At 39.8% G+C, this 12,405-nt stretch overlaps 1 protein-coding gene across 4 annotated transcripts in view; it reads left to right on the top strand.

The window, feature by feature from the left end:
- Positions 1–12,405, top strand: part of LOC132394031 (casein kinase I) — a 232,976-nt gene that overhangs the window by 144,533 nt on the left and 76,038 nt on the right. The gene's annotated exons all lie outside the window — the stretch shown is intronic.

Here is a 12,405-nt window from a genome sequence, read left to right on the forward strand (position 1 = left end):
CAGTAATTGTTTACTGTATCCAACTACTTTGACAGGTCTGCTATGTTGGCCAAATGTGGTTGTATGGAGCAGCTAAAATTTGTTGTTTCCTTTGACTGTACATAAGGTGCTTCCATACTGTGCTTCGTTATCTTGCTTTTACATAACCCTTGTGGTTTCTAAATAGATTGGGGTTCTATGCAGTCCTATAATTTAAGGCCAAAATAATGTTGTTTGCACAGATGGAATGTCAGCATTATTTAACATTCAGGTTATGTAGGTGTTGCAGGGTAAATTTACCAACACTTTTAGCTCTTGAGCAAAGGAAATGAAATTGGTTTTATATTTAGAGCTTTATGTTAAACTGTCCTTATCAGAATCAGCATCAGGTTTAATATATCACCGGCATATTTCATGAAATTTGCTAACTATACAGCAGCAGTACAATGAAATCTATACAGGATAAAGATTTTAAGAAACTGAATTACAGTGTGTGTGTCTGGATATACAGTCGGCCTTCCTTATCCACAAGTTCCACATCCGCGAATTCAACCAACCGTGAATCGCGAAAACCCGGAAGTGCTCTTCCAGCACTTGTTCAAGCATGTACAGACTTATTTTTTTGTCATTACTCCCCAAACAATGCAGTATAACAACTATTTTACATAGCATTTACATTGTATTAGGTATTATAAGTAATCTAGAGCTGATTTAAAGTATACGGGAGGATGTGCGTGGGTTATTGTGGATCGGGATCGAAAAAGCTCGGAAGTTCTCTTACTAACTAAGTCGAAGCAGGTACTTCCGGTGTTATTTAGCGTCAGTTAGTCAAACGTTTGTCTTAGAATATAGTATATATTTTACCTTTCTATGCATATAAAACACTTAAGAATGTATGTTTCAGCACTGGGCTCGGGAAGACCCGAGTTCGATCCAGTGACAGACCGCTTTCGAGTGCGCTCTCCATCCATGGTGGATTGATGTGGAGGACTAAAAGACCAAAAACCCCAATACCCAATAATTAAACCACTGCGTTGCTTAGTGATAATTGTAGCTTTCATCGGGGCAGGGTCTTTCTCACTTTATCCTTTAAAATTGTTCCGATCGTTGACCGACAAAGCCTAATGCTTTTCCAATGACTGATGGCGTTTCACCTCTTTCTGGTGGCTTTATTATTTCCACTTTATTTTCAATTGTGATCGTGATTATTTTTGTGAACAGAAACACTGCGGATTCAGAGCTCCGCCGCTGGGTCCTAAGGTCCACTGCATTGGTACAGGTTGAATAAGGGACTTGAGCATCTGTGTTTTTTGGTATCCGCGAGGGGTCCTGTAACCTATTCCTTGCGGATAAGGAGGGCCGACTGTATATATCCCACCTCTCCCGGAAGTTCCAGGAGTGTCCCGCATATTGATAGCGGCTCCCTGATGCACGCAAATTATATACAATATCCTGGAAATTGATTTTTTTAGAGAGAGTGACAGAGAGAGCATCCTGATTGGTCTCTCTTTGTGCTACATAGACCTATCAGTTTTCTCTGTGGGCGGGATTTACAGTCCACCTCTCTCTCTCTTTCTTTCATCATCCATCAGCTTAGTTTAGTGTCCTGCAGTGCCAAAGCAAAAGAAAAGTCCCAAAAAAAGAAAATATAAAACGTACTTCACCCCAGACTACACTAAAGTGTACCCTTGCCTAATAGGGGTCAAAAATAATCACGGTGTTGCTCGCTGCACTGTTTGCAACAGTGACTTTTCTAATGCCCGTGGTGGGTTAAATGACTGTGCAAGACATGTTGAGGTGAGTTTAACAGGTGCCATTCGTTCATTAGCATAGCTAGCGTTATTTAAACTAGCTGGCTAGCTATTTAGGAGCTACTCTATTGATGTCCTACGTGATGAGGTCAAACTCCCTGTAGACTTACTTAAAGTTGTAATAGAATAAAAAAAATGACTCCATGATAATATAAGTACATATTTTAATGTATCCCTTTTGCCAATCACCTTTCTGGCTCTCAGCTTCACCCCACCCCCTCCTTCTATCATTTCCCATTTTCCCCTCCCCCTCCTACTTTCAAATCTCTTACTATCTTTCCTTTCTGTTAGTCCTGATGAAGGGTCTCGACCCAAAATGTCGACAACGTTTCTCCCTATCGATGCTGCCTGGCCTGCTGCATTGCACTGGCATTTTGTGTGTGATGCTTACATACTTTAATGTCACCTTTTCTGCGTAAGACAATATTTATAGCAAGGATAACCTTATGCTTTTATTTCTTTTAGGGACGATAACATAGTAGGGAGGACTTGAAGGACTGGTGCCAAACTACAAAAGTTTGCCAGTTGTTGAGTTCTGGGGGAAGCTGTCCAAAGTAAAATCTGTGAGCACAGGGCAGATGAGATTCAGAGGGCTCTGCCAGTTGATGAAGCTGCTTTTGGTGCTGCCAAAGTCTAATTGTGATGTAGAAAGGGCATTCAGCATGGTGCGTCACATTAAGACAGAATTCAGAAGTCAGCTGTCTCACAAAGCACTTGTGAATCTGATGTCTTGCAACATTAACAAATTCATTGACACAGACTGCTATGAGGTTGAGACTTCCGGCAAAATGCTCAAATCTGCCAGGCAAGCCACATCACAGTACAAGGAAAGTTTGAAAAAGAAATAGAAAAGCAGGGGTGGTGGTGCTACCTCCCGGAAATGAGTTTTTACAGCATGGGACATCTGAGATATATAATACAGTACTTACAAGTGTGTGTGTGTGTGTGCGCGCGCGTAAAAATAAATAAATAGATCGAATTTATTCTCTTTTAAATAGTTAAGTAAGTGCAAAAAACAAATTAAAAAAATAGTAGGTAGTATTCATGAGTTCAGTGGCCATTTAGGAATCATATGGCAGAGGGAAAGGAGCTGTTCCTGAATCGTTGAGTGTGCGCTTTCAGGGTTTGTACCCCCTTCCCAATGGTAACAATGAGAAGAGGGCATGTCCTGTGTGGTGGGGGTCCTTAATGATAGATGCTGCCTTCCTCAGGCACAGTCCTTAAAGGTGTCTTGGATACTTGCTACTTAAATGAATCTTAATTCATTGAGGCAGATATATAATTAGCTTATTATGTTAATTTGTCTTTTTCTGTGTTTATGAACATATTTTATCACGTGTAACACAGACTGCATTTATTTTTAGTGCGCAACTGAATAAACTGATTTCAGATTCAAATTTATTTTTCACACGTACTTCGAAACAGTGAGATGATGTCATTTGTGTAAACAACCAACCCGCCTAGGGATGTGTTGTGGGCAGCCCATAAGCATTGCCACACGTTCCGGCGCCAAGTCCAACCTTTTCCTAAAACATAGCTGCTTGCAGCACTTTTACCAAAGTCGTTCCACAGGAAAATGCAGTGAACAATCCTGGAAGCTCAATGTGATGATATCTGATCCAGAAGAATGAATCATTTATGAACTATTCCTGTCAATGCTAAAATTTTTTGACTTGGATCCAACTCGCCAAGAATGTATAGTTATTTCTAAGCTAAATTGAATTTCCCATTCTGAAATCCCTGCATAAAATCTGAAACTCCAGTTCAAATGTGAATACAGAAAATTTATTTAAAAAGAAAAATAGAATAAAAATATTTTTATTAACTATAAAAATCATGAAACCCCGTTTCCTGCATTTGGAGGATAGCTTACTATCTCTTGTTAGTTTTGTAATTGGCAGGGAGCCTGTAATCAAAGAGCAAGACTTCGCCCAAACATTGATCATTGTTTGATAACCTTGAGAAAGTAATAAAGATGTATGCTAGTATCTTGCTCTGTGCAGAATATGGGAAGTTGTAGAAGTTTCTTATTGTCAAGCACAATACTCTATGTTGTGATTGTTGAAACGACTAGGTATCCACAAAGTAGGGAAATTTGTATTTTCCTGTTCACATTGATTATAATTGAGTTTATTTTATGTTTGAAGAACAGAAACAGGAAATTCTCCTGGTGGACATGCCTCTGGTACCCAAGAGTTGGTCTGATTCCAGTTGATCCAGGCTTGGATGCATCATTTTGTTGCACACTTGGTTCCTAACTCTGAGGGTTCTGCAACTACTCGGCTGGAGTTAGCATTCAAGGCACGCAGAGCTTGCAAGGTCTCTTACTGAGGCCGACTCGAGGAGTGCGGGTGCGAGACAGATTTGGAGAAAGGTCAAAGCATGTTCAAGGAGAAATGGTCAGAGCAAGGCCGAGATGAAATTGGGGTGTGAAATGAAGAAAAGCAGAATGGAGGAGTTTCGGAGCCTGTTCACCTAAACCGACAGCGATGTTTGATTGATCTAAGCACTGGGCTGATTTGGAAAGGTTGGATTGAAACAAGGCGGTGGCATCCAGGCCCAACACGTATTGATATGCCAGGGCCTGGGTCTTTGAGCATGGAACGACCTGATGTTTGGATGATTTAAACACCAGGCCAAATAGGTTGAAAAGGCAGTGTGGTAGGACTGGAGGCAAGGGCCATGCTGGTTCTGTTTGCTTCTCCAGGCTTCACGTCTGCAAGCTCCACTATGTTTTGCTCCACTGTGTGATGAACTGAGGCTGCGGGCCTGCTCTGGGCTTTATGTCTGTGAACTCACTTTTGTTCTGAATGCTGATTGCTTGTTTTTATTGTTTGCACAATTTGATTTTTTTTCTCTCTGCACGTTGAGTGTATGTTGGGTTTTTTTTATTGGGTACTTTGAGTTTCTTGTTTTGTGGCTGCCTGTAAGGAAGCAAATCTCAAAGTTGTATAATGTATACATTGATAATAAATCAACTTTGAGCTTAAACAAGTGGAGCATTTCCTCTTAGAAATGGAGGAACACTGATACATTTGTAAGTGTTTTTGAGCATCAGTCTTTGCTTAATGGAAAAAAATATAGAGGTCTAATGACTTAAGCTTGCATTCTCCATTAGAGCTAAAATATAGTTAAAACTGTTTCAAGTGATGTGCTGACTGATGTATTTCCACAGCACACACTTAAGAGCAAAGTAGAAAGCTTTGGAAGGGTTTTCACTTTCTAATGAGTTGTAGAAAATGTACCTTTCCATGCTTATATTTCCTTCTGGGCCATTAAATTTGTTAATCACCAATTTGTGTTCTGATGCATAAAGTGAAAATTGTTTAATTGCAGGTCTCCTTGTTTTTAATTGGTTAGTTTCAGCCAATCAAGCCAATTCTGGGTTTAAGGAGGTTGCTTTGACTTTCTTTGCTCCACTTCAGGAATTCTTCAATGTTTTGACTGGAACGGAGATCTAGGAGCTATTGGTGATCACAATAGATATTATCCTTTAAAGCTAGCCTTCAGCATTCTCTATTAAGCCAAAGAAGTGAATAGAGAAAGGGATAAAAATGAGATAACAGTACAGCACTTTTAAATTCTATTAAAGCTATTAATGTCAAAGTTTCCAATTCATTCATATCTCCAAATCACAGATAGGAAGTGACTTGTCTGTCTTCGTGCTTTCATGGAGAAATATCAAATCCATTCTCTGTTGTTTATCCAGTATTTTTCCCTCCAGTATTTACTATTTCCTTTTTGGAAGTTACAGAGTATACTGAATGGAAACAGCCCCTTCGGACCTTTAAGTATGTGCTGATGATCAGTCTCCCATTTAATACTAATCCTCTTGTAGTCCTGTCTACTCCCAGATTCTCCTGCCACCAGATATACCGGTAGCAAGGCTAGTTCACCCATCAATCAGCGTGCATTGGAGGAAATCGGGGCATCCAGGAGGTCAAGGGGAGACTGTGCACACTCCATGCACTTAGCACTTCAGAGTTGAACCCGGGTCACTGGACCGATGAGGCATCAGCTCTGCCAGCTTCTCCATTGTACTGCCTAAACCTGCCACCTGTTTTGCCACTGTGTATTCAAGATTGTGATCACTTGCTGTGTAAAGTTCCTATTGCTTTTATCTTCCCCTACTCTTTTGCTCATTACTATATCTGTGTCCTCTGATTACCAGCTGGTCTTCCACCAAGGACAGGTTTGCTTTATTTCATGTTGGATTGAGATGTAGAATTGGTATTTTCCTTCTACTTTCTTGTAATTTAACTTTGCTGTTTTTGTATTTTTTATATAACCATTTCAATACATGTAATTGTTCAGTGAATTTTCCAGCAATTACAGTATAGTTGTTTCTGTATTTTTCTAGAAGCTTAGTTTTCCATAGCAGGTGCCACACCACTTGAATCTGCTTATTTTATAGGCTAATTGTTATCATTCGAATCTTGTTTTCTCTTGTGTGAGTATGGAACACCGTGACTGCTTTTCCCTTTGCCTTTTATTCTCTCGGTGTGTCTGGCTTGTTCATTTTTGTTTGCTAATGTAGCACTTAATAAAACACCATGAACAACAAGATTTTAGTTTCATTCTTGACATTGCAAGAACCTTTGGATCACAAAAGCATCAGCACCCAACATCACTCTGTTTGAACCAATTAATGATTTTGAACACCTGTCAAAAATGTCTTTGTTCAAAATGCTGCCTTTTCTTGTCACTCATTTTGTCCCCCCCCCATACAATCTCTCAGATCTTCTCTGAAACATTGACCACAAACAGTGCTGCACAGAGTCCTTTACCAAAGGATTAAATACAGTTTGAACATCAATTTTGCTCTGTACTCTGTCATTTTTGTGAATCTTGTACTCTTTTTGGTAGTACTTGACATTGTTTCCTGTTGGAATGTTGTTTATTTCAAGGTGTGACTGTTGATTGAAGAAAACCATAGAATCTTTTAATTTGAATGATATTAAATCTGTTCTCCCAAATGACAGGCACTTGTCCCTGTCACTGTTAATGCTGGCCTCACTTGCATCTCCTCCATTTCCTGAACATGCCCATTCACCCATCTTCCCAACCCCTTAACAGTGATGGAGTTCCTCTTGTCCTTGCCTGCATCCCCATGAGCCTCTGCATCCAGCACATCATTCTCCGCAGCTACTGCCACCTCCAAAGGGATGCTGCCACCCAACATATCTCTACCTTCCCCCTCCCCCTGCTTTCAACAGGGATCTCTCCCTCTGTGTAGTTCCCTTGTTCATTCGTCCCTCCCCACTTATTTCTGTCCCTGCACCTATCACTGCAAATGGTCCAAATGCTACACCTGCCCATTCACCTCCCCCCTCACCTCCATTCAGGTTCCCTAACTGTCCTACCAGGTGAGGCAGCACTTTACCTACAAATCTGCTGGGGTTGTCCATTATGTCCGGCGCTCCCGATGAGGCTTTATATGTCTCTGTATTGGTGAGGCCGTTGGTAAGTTGGGGAGCCGTTACGTCGAGCACCTCCACTCCATCTGCCAAAAGCAGACTTTCTAGTGGCCGAGCAGTTTAATTCTGATTGCCATTCTCATTCTGCTATGTCAGCCCACAGTCTCTTCTTGTGCCAGGATGAGGCCTCTCTCAGGGTGGAGGAGCAACACCCTTATATTTCCATCTTAGCCTTCAACCTGATAACATGAATATTGATTTCTACTTCTGATTTATATATAAAAAAAATCTTCCCCTTCCCTTCCCCTCTTCTTCTCTTCCCCACTCTAGCCTCTAACCTCTTCTCATCTGTCTCTTATCACCTCCCGCCCCCCACCGTTCTCTCCTCTTTCCCTTCACCACTCTCTTCACCTGTCAAATTTCTTCCTCTCCAGCCCTTGACCTTTCCCATCGACCTGGATGCACCTGTCATCTTCCAGCTATCCTCCTTCCCCTCACCCCATCCTTTTTATTCTGGTATCTTCCCCTTTCCTTCCCAGACCTGAAAGAAGGATCTCAGCGAACGCTGACTGTTTATTCATTTCTAATAATGCCACTTGACCTGCTGAGTTCCTCCAGTGTTCTGCGTGTTTGGCTTTAAAAGAACAAAACAATGCAGAACAAATACTGAAAATCAACAATAATTTCATTAGTGCCATTTGAAATATTTATTAGTGTTTCATGAATAAATCTTTCCTCAAAAACTTTTATGCTTTAAACATTTTGAATTTCTGTTTCAGATCTTAAGATTTGGAGATCAGTGTTTTTATCTGTAAGTGGCAGTCATGAACAATGATATGACCCTGTGACTCTGTTGGTAAATAAAAGTGCACTTTAGCAGGAACCTATTTTAAAAAGTTTGCAGTTGGCTCTATGCCAGCATTAAAAGTACTGTCCTTGTGAGTCACATTTTTATTTTGTAATAAAAGTTTCATGATTCCCTGACAGACTTTTACCAGAATGGTCGATTTGGAATGCTGGCCATGACTTTACATATCAAATAATTCAGTTGAGCTCAGTCTGGTATTCTGAAGAATGTCTCATTGTTGATTATTACGAATGTGCAGTTATTGATAGATATCATTTGTTGAATTTTCCGATTTGAATTTCCTGTTTTAAACATATAATTTTATTAACAAGGATTAGCCAAACTGATGGATTGCTAATTCGGTTTGGAAACATTGGCAGTGAAGGAACAGTCCAGCCATAAACTGTTAATGATAGATTTTGACACCAGTGTTTTTACCATGTTGTAGAATCAGCTTGTATCTTTTAGGCTTCATCTTCCTTCCGCACCAAATCCAGCCACGAAACCATTCACCCCATACTCATGTTGAAGAACAGTCATTGCTGTCATGTCTGCAGCATACCTTTGTCATTGAGATGTGGCTCTCTGCTGCTTTCTGGAGCCCTCCTGACTGCCATTTTCTCCTGGTCAGGGATGTGGTTGTTACAGCTTGCTATTGTCTTGTGTGTAAATGTTTTTTTTGAAGTTATTTATCCTTTGATGCACAGTTATATTAAAAAAAATCATCAGTCTGAAGGTACTAGATTTTTCCAGAATGTTAACAACTTAAAATCAATTTTGATCTTCCTGCGGCTGGCCATCCATTGCCATATTTACAAACCCCATTTCCAGAAAAGTCGGGATATTTTTCAAAATGCAGTAAGAACAAAAATCTGTGATATGTTAATTCACGTGAACCTTATTTTACTGACAAAAGTACAAAGAAAAGATTTTCAGTAGTTTTACTGACCAACTTAATTGTATTTTGCAAATATACACAAATTTAGAATTTGATGGCTGCAACATACTCGACAAAAGTTGGGACAGAGGCATGTTTACCATTGTGTTACATCACCTTTCCTTTTAATAACACTTCTTAATCGTTTTGGAACTGAGGATACTAATTGTAGTGGATTTGCAATTGAAAATTTTGTCCATTCTTGCTTGATATAAGACTTCAGCTGCTCAACAGTCCGTGGTCTCTGTTGTCTGATGCTCCTCTTCATGATGCGCCATACATTTTCAATAGGAGATAGATCTGGACCGGCAGCAGGCCAGTCAAGCACACGCACTCTGTGTCTACAAAGCCACACTGTTGTAGCCTGTCCAGAATATGGTCTGGCATTGTCCTGCTGAAATAAGCATGGATGTCCCAGGAAGAGACATTGCCTTGATGGCAACATATGTCTCTCTAAAATCCTAATATACGTCTCAGAGTCAATGGTACCTTCACATACATGCAACTCACCCATGCCGTGGGCACTGATGCACCCCCATACCATCACAGATGCTGGCTTTTGCACCTTTCGCTGATAACAATCAGGGTGGTCGTTTTCATCTTTGGCACAGAGAACTCGACGCCAGTTTTTTCTGAAAACTAGCTGAAATGTGGACTCATCTGACCACAGCACATGGTTCCACAGTCTTTCGGTCCATCTGAGATGAGCTCGGGCCCAGAGAACCCGCTGGCGTTTCTGCATAGAGTTGATGCATGGCTTCCTCCTTGCATTTCTGGATGCAGCGACGGACTGTGTTAAGTGACAGTGGTTTTCTGAAGTACTCCCAAGCCCAGGTGGCTATAATTGTCACAGTAGCATGACGGTTTCATAGGCAGTGCCGCCTGAGGGCTCGAGGATTACGTGCATTCAACAGTGGTTTCCGACCTTGCCCGTTACGCACTGAGATATCTGAATTCTCTGAATCTTTTCACAATATTATGTACTGTAGATGTTGAAAGGCCTAAATTCTCTGCAATCTTGCATTGGGAGATGTTCCTTTTGAACTGACTAACAATTCTCTCACGAATTTTGGCACAAAGGGGTGGAGCCACGACCCATTCTTGCTTGCAAAGACTGAGCCTTTGATGGTCGCTACTTTTATACCCAGTCATGATACCTCACCTGTTACCAATTATCCTGCTTAATGTGGAGTCTTTCAAACCGGTGTTACTTGAATATTCTGTGCACTTCTCAATCTTATTTTAACTCTGTCTCAACTTTTGTTGTATTGCAACCATCAAATTCTAAATTTGTGTCTATTTACAAAATGCAATTAAGTTGGTCAGTAAAACTATTGAAAATCTTTTCTTTGTACTTTTGTCAGTTAAATAAAGGTTCACGTAAATTAACATATCACAGATTTTTGTTTTTATTGCATTTTGGAAAATATCCCAACTTTTCTGGAAATGGGGTTTGTGGATAACACTGTGGAAGTTCCATTAACCGGCTAGTGACCATTAAATTGACATGCTCTTTTTCCTTTAATCCCCATGACTATAAGGCAGAGGAAATTCCTTTACTGGTTATTATTTAAACCTTGTGTAAAGAATGGCACAATGTCTGAAGTACAGATTAAAACACTGAATAAGATGTCGTGTCAGAGAAAGTGAGATAATCGGAAGGAATGGAATATCGGATGAACAGATTGAAAGAGACAGCTTATTTGTTTAAACCTCCAGCAAGTAAGACCTGAGTTAACATTTTGTCAAGTAAAAAGCAGCATCTAGACAAAATAACTTGTTTTTAGCTCTCTTTGATGTGTTTACTTCTCGCTACCCAGTGGTCACTTGAGGAGGAAAACAGACGTTGGTATTCTACTTTTCACAGCTCTGAATTGTCAGAGTCTCACATCTGCACAGGCAGACTTCTTGATTTCTATGTTTGATTGAATGTTTGTCTTTGCCTGAGGTTTCTGTGGCTTTTGCACAAGACTAACTCAAGGGGATGTGGGGAGGACATGCAAATAGTTTTGACATTATTTAGACAGCAAGTTGGGACCTTGTTCATTGTTTGGATATGAGTGGTTTATGCTTTTTCTTCACTTGTAATGTACACATCTTTGAAATGGGTTCTTTATAGCTGGTTTTAAAATGAAATCATTTTATGCCTCTGCATTTCCTATTCTTGTCCTTGTTATCAGAAACCATCATTAGAATGCCTGGAATTGGTTTTTGATTCATGCTTTTTCATCCTTCTTGCTAAAGTTAAGGACTCTCAATTGATTTTATTCTGGTGTCATGCAGCTTGCATAAATCTGTACAACTTAAATTTACAACCTTAGCTTGCACAGGCTGAGTACCCCTTATCTGAAATGCCTGAGGCCGGAAGTGCTTTGGATTTAGGATTTTTTCAGTATTTGGAATATGTAACGAGATAGCTTGGGATCGCCATCATTCCTGATGCTTGAGTTTATATGCTACCAGTAAACATTCCTTGTCTTACAGTTGTTCATCACATATACGGTACTTAACAGTAAAAATTATGATGTACGAATAATATTATGAAAATATAATGTGTGCAGGGTAACAAGAGCAGCACAACAGCATCTGGGGAATATCTGGATCGGCTGTTGAACAACAAACAGCAACAGGCTTTCAGTCTCCACCTATGATGCCATGTTTTGATTAAAAGATTACAATACACTTTATATTTTACTCAGTTTGTGTGTAAGGTATAAAAACGTTCATCAATTTGAACTTGTTTTGGTGTTAGATTTTCATCAGCAATGCTTTAAAAAATTTAGTGCAATTATGGAATGTATAAAAACAATCAGAATTGAAGACTTGTTCTGGTGCTAGATTTTCAAGATCAGCAGATGCTTTAAAAAATGTAATGCTGTGCCTTTTCTTAAATTTCTGCATCCAGCCTGCTGAATATTCACAAATGTGTTTAGTTTTCAGTTCGTCCTGATAGATTCTTGGTTTTTTCACGATCAGCACTCTGTTGAGCGGCATATGTTCGCACCGACGCTGAACCGTCAAGCTCTTTGTTTTTTGCTTTATGAATATTTTTCTATTTTGCATTAATTTCTCTTCATTACATATTGCATGTGAGATTAATTTTCAAAACTGTCTATGGTGCGCAGAGATCTGCGAATCGCCTGGAAACATTCCCAGCAACTTGTGGAATTTTCCATTTGTGACGTCCTGTTAGCACTAAAAAAAAAATTGGATTTTGTAGGTTTTCTGATTTTGGATAAGGAATACTCAACCTGTATCAGGATAATTGTGAGATGGTGGCACCTTTATTTCTCCTTTGAAATAGAAACCTATCAAATCATTTTTACTATGCAAGTCTTATATTTAATTGGACTGGGGTAATGAAAATAATAAGTCATTTCAGCAACTTATGCAGGCTGTATATTGCAAGTTTGT

The sequence above is a fragment of the Hypanus sabinus genome, chromosome 5 (genome assembly GCF_030144855.1).
Source record: "Hypanus sabinus isolate sHypSab1 chromosome 5, sHypSab1.hap1, whole genome shotgun sequence".
Classification (NCBI taxonomy): domain Eukaryota; kingdom Metazoa; phylum Chordata; class Chondrichthyes; order Myliobatiformes; family Dasyatidae; genus Hypanus; species Hypanus sabinus.